Source organism: Triticum urartu, chromosome 6A (genome assembly GCF_056163025.1).
Source record: "Triticum urartu cultivar PI428250 chromosome 6A, HENAU_Tu73, whole genome shotgun sequence".
NCBI lineage: Eukaryota > Viridiplantae > Streptophyta > Magnoliopsida > Poales > Poaceae > Triticum > Triticum urartu.
In genome coordinates, this window is record NC_141878.1 from 183172153 (window position 1) to 183177333 (window position 5181).

General features: G+C 50.4%; 1 pseudogene; it reads right to left on the reverse strand.

Moving 5' to 3' along the window:
• Positions 1 to 786: 786 nt before the first annotated feature.
• Positions 787 to 1513, reverse strand: LOC125530563 (histone H2A pseudogene; annotated as a pseudogene).
• Between the last annotated feature and the right edge of the window lie 3668 nt (positions 1514 to 5181).

Below are 5181 nucleotides of genomic sequence, written 5' to 3' on the forward strand. Positions count from 1 at the left end.
TCACGCACAATGTATGGAGTACACTACTCTTTTAAAAATTGTTGAAAAAATGGTACCTTGCTAGACAGATTGGTAAAAAACTGAAGATGTACTGTACAACCATAGGATGTTAAGATTGCATAAGAAACCGGATGGCAGATCAGTTGAGAACTCCGATAGTGTTGCTCGCCAGTTGACCCCCCTCCGTCCGTGGCGGCTCTCCCGGCGGCCGCTCTGGCTGGCTTGTGCGCCTGATGTTTAACTCGAGCTGTAGGTACAAGACCGAGCTCAGATGTGGACTGTGTTCTCTATTAAATCTGAGGACCAGCAACGACGGCGCTCTCACCCCGCCGCTAGTGGGCACAGAGAGAGAACGTCTGACATCCTGGGCACAAGCACCTTCAAACTAAATCCCTGCAAACACCATGAACTTTCTGATCAATTTCTCCTTGAGCGCCGGTGGATACAGTTTTCAATTGCCCGCCAAACTCTCGGAACTGAATTCAGTCGAGCAGCAAATCTTGCCGCCAAAACAAAAAACTCTTTCAATCCTCTTGGGCGCCAAACTCCATGAGCGCCCAATTTGGACAAGAATTTAATTATGACAAACCTTTAATTTTTGGATAAGTGTTTTCAGCTTTTGAAAATGGGGCGGGAAATACAACCGCCAAATATTTCAAACATGCGCCAAGGAACCTGCCTTCCGCCATTTTTTTCACAACCTTTGCAATTACTGCCCAAGCCTCTGGTTGAAATTCAAAAGGACATGAATCTCAAAGATGCAAATCTAAGCAAAGGAATAGAGAGTGCAGGCAAAAGGAACACAATTGTTTATGCAACGCATTGTTCCATGTAAGTCACGGATGAGAAGATACAGCGACACACCCAGACCAACAACAACCGTCTACTTTGAAGCACACCCATCGATCCATCCCAGCTACATACAACAATTTAAGCAAGGCGACGCGCCTCCTACGCCTTCTTGGGGGACTTGGCGGTCTTCTTCGGCGACTTGGGCTCCTTGGTTGCCTTCTCGACCATCTTCTTGGGGAGTAGCACCGGGTTGATCTTGGGGACCACGCCGCCATGCGCAATGGTGACGCCGGCGAGCAGCTTGCCGAGCTCCTCGTCGTTCCTGACGGCGAGCAGCAGGTGGCGGGGGATGATGATGCGGCTCTTCTTGTTGTCCTTGGCGGCGTTGCCCGCGAGCTCCAGCAGCTCGGCGGCGAGGTACTCGAGGACGGACGCGAGGTAGACGGGGGCGCCGGTGCCGACGCGCTGGGCGTAGCGGCCCTTCTTGAGGTAGCGCCCGATGCGGCTGACGGGGAACTGGAGCCCGGCCTTGACGGACCGCGACACGGACTTCTTCCTGGGGCCGCCCGCCTTGCACCCAGCCGCGCCCTTCTTCGTCTTCCCTGTGGTGATGGTGGCTGAGGCGTCCATGGCAAACTGCTGCACTGGAAGGGAAAGGATTCGGGAAGTGGGGAGATGAGATGTGGCGATTGGAGATTGCGGAGTGTGCTGATGACCGGGAAGAGGAGGAGGGGAGTATTTAAACTGGAATGCAGGGGAGTTTAGAGCTTTATTCAACCTTTTTTTTTCTTGAATATGCATCAGTGTGCGTGTCATATATTTAAGGGGGGAAAGGGAAAGACTCCCTCCATGTTCAAAATGTTACAAGAATATTTACAGGTGGCTCATAGCCACTCCACAGCATACTACAGTCTACTACTCGACACTACCCCACGTTGCGAGGCCATCAAAGAACGCCTCAACTTCCCCTCTTAGTAGCCCTGCCTGTTTCCATGCTCGGGCCTCTCACTGCTTCGCAGCACCTATCCCGTAGGTGGCGTCGCTCCATCGAAGACCATGGCATTGCGGTGCGTCCACGGCTCCCATAAGACAAGGATGCAAATTGGCCTTGCTAACTTCTTATGTTGTCCACTTTATTCTTGTCGAATGCACCACTCGGGTAGTGTCTCATTTGTTGTAGGGGTTCTGTCCGATTGCCCCATAGTCAGGCATACCCTTGCCCAAACCTCCCGTGTGAACACACACCCAATTATGATGTGGGTCATGGTTTCATCGTGTTGGTTGCATAGTGGGCATGAACTCTGGACTCCCTGTGTGCTAGTCGGTCAAAGGTCCAACATCTATTCTTGATGGCCAGCAAACAAAGAAACGTTTCTGCAGTGGCGCCCTGGACTTCCAGGTGAAATCTGCCGTAGGCGCGACCTGGAGACCGGAGAACTTGGCCGCGTAAACAGATCGCGCCGAGAACATGCCATCCTTCTCCCATGCCCACTTGATACTGTCCTGCGTGGCAAGCTGGAGGTCAATCGCATCCACTCGTTTAGATCCAGGAATTGCCGAAGCATGGTTGTCGTAAGTTCTGGCCCAATGTCTAGAGCCCAAGTGTGATCCGCCAGAGCTTCAACGACCGTGCGAGTTGATCTAGTTTGCCTTGCCACCGTTGTGCATAGTAGGGGTGCTAGCTCCTCCACTCGGTATCCGTCGAGCCATCTATCTTCCTAGAAGAGCTCTACCTCACCATTCCCCATGGTGATTGTAGTTGCTGCGCGAAAAAGTGCCATCGATTCTGTCAGCACGGAAATCCTGAACCGAGACCATGGCCTGGACTGATCAGTACGCTGCAACCACGGCCATCTCACCGACATGGCAGTGTTCAACCATCGCAGGTTCGCTATTCTGAGACCGCCCGCCCACTTTGGGCGGCAAACAGAGTCTCATGCCATAGCGTAGTTTTCGCCCCTGGCCTCCATCTTGCCACACCACAGGAAACCTCGACATATCTTCGTCAATGCCGTCATAGTTCTTGGAGGTATCTGAAGTGCCATCATCGCATGGATCGGAAGTGCGCACAGTACTGAGAGGATAAGTATGAGCCGACCAATCTTGGGCAAGGTAGCCGCCTTCCAGTTGGGTAGACGACTAGCAAATTGTTCCACCAGATACTGAAACTGTGCAGCGGTGGCCTTCCTGATTCTGAGTGGAAGGCCTAGGTACTTGCATGGGAAATATGCACTTGTGCATGCTAGTGTGCGGCAAACCGAGTCCAACTCCACGCGTGAGCACCTAATGGGTAGTGTCGCGCTTTGGGATAGATTTACCATGAGGCCCGAGGCTGCCCCGAAGAGTGTCAGGATCTCCCGATAGGCCCTTTGTAGAAGATATTCCCTAGAGGCAATAATAAATGATATTATTTATCTCCGAGTTCATAATTATGTTTATGTTCCATGCTATAACTGCAATGATTCTCGAGTCTGCAATATCCACGAGGCTCGGAGGAAGACTCATATGCACGTGTGGAATAATAAACGGTAAGAAGTATTCCTAGTCTGGCCTCTAAGACTAGCTCAAGTGTTGCATGATGGTTCTGTTTTCCTGATCATGGGCGTGTTTATGCCAGCAATTTTAAGGGCACAATGTTAAGAGAACATTTGTGTTGAATCGACCCGGATTGATGTTATGCTATGAGATTCATTCGTCACAAATTAATGGTACATAACACAGAGATGGTTAATGTTTGCATGATTCCTTAGACCATGAGAGTATTGAGTTTCTTCATGCTTGTTTCATGAACTTTGGGGTTTGTTAAACGTCATCCGTAAATGGGTGGCTATTACGGCGGCTTACGGGTTCATGGAAAAGTATGTCAAGTAACTTGATAGCTCAAGATTGGGATTTGCTCCTCCGACGATGGAGAGATATTCTCGGGACCTCTCGGTGTTACGGTATCCATAATCGTCTGGCCAGACACCTTGTGATTTGATCACTGGGATGCCGGAACACGGAAACGAGAAAAGAGAACAAAACCGGTAACGAGGTAACTTGCATGGTGGACAAATTGTTCGTCCACGGGGATGCAACAAATCTCACCTCGGGTGTTTGTGACATATCGCGAAGCAACAGGAATAGCTCACTGCAACTGGAGGTTCACTCGAATATTCATTCGTGTGGGTATAGGGGTCAATATGGGTGTCCACGGCTCCAATGTTGATCATTGATCGGAAGGGGTTCCGGGTCATGTTTATACTTCACCGAACCTATAGGGTCACACGCTTAAGGGTCATCTATCTGCTGAATACTAGACAGGGAGTCTGAGAGAAAATCACCGAAAAGTTTCGGACAGCGGAAAAGTTCCATAGAGAGAGGTCACCGGATGAGTTTCGGTGAAACCGAAAAAGTTGTTTCGGGGTATGCCATTAAGTCAAAATGGTTTCGGCACATGCTTGATAATTCTTGGAGGGTGCCAGAATCATTCTGGAAACTTTTTGGAATTTTCAGAAATAAAAACCGGAAATGTTCCGGAGCTGCAGGAACCGGTTCAGATGCTTTTCGCAGATGAAAATCACTAAACTGGAATTGTTCCAGAACGCGTTGAAAATTATTATGGTGGGTACTGGAAATGTTCTAAGCCCACATAAATATTTTCAGTTCGATCAGACGCTGAAAATTGTCGTCGTGAATAGTGAAAATCAGCTTTATGGCTACTTTATGGAAAGCCACCTTTTGGGGCTTTGCCCCAAAAGATCTTGGGAATGACATGGATGGATAGGAGCCATTTTTTGGGCCCCTCATGGGGGTGTGGCCGGCCACATGGGGTATCCCCCCTTGGGGACCCTCTTGTTCCTTGGTTTCACTCCTAGGTCCTTGTGAAAGGACTTCATTCATGTGCATTTTGGGTTTTTGTGTGAAACTACCCTACCCCTTGGGATTTCCTATAAATAGAGGTGGAGGGGCAGCCCTCCACACTCATCCCTTGCTCTCATACATATGCCATGCATTATCTGGCTTCTTCTCTCCCTCCCACGAAAAGAGTTTCATAGAGCCGTAAGGCTGTCTGGGTTCCGACAGGAACTAGTTCTGGACGGCGAAGCCCTGCCGGATAGATGATAATGTATGTGTGCAACTCTCTAGAGAGATCGTAGTTTCGGTCTTAGTTCGCGAGTGCCTCCCGAAGGGCTGTCCGTGTGACCGTCCGAGTTTTGGAGGTCCTCCCGAAGGGCTGCCCCGAGTGACCGTTCGAGTTTCGAAGGTCCTCCCGAAGGGCTGTCCGCGACACCGTCCGGGGGGCTGTCCGACCGCCTCCCGGAGGGCTGTCTGAGGAGCAGATGAGGGTATACATCCTCGTGGTTGGGAGGTTGTAAATCCTAGCTGCGGGGATCTGCACCACCAATC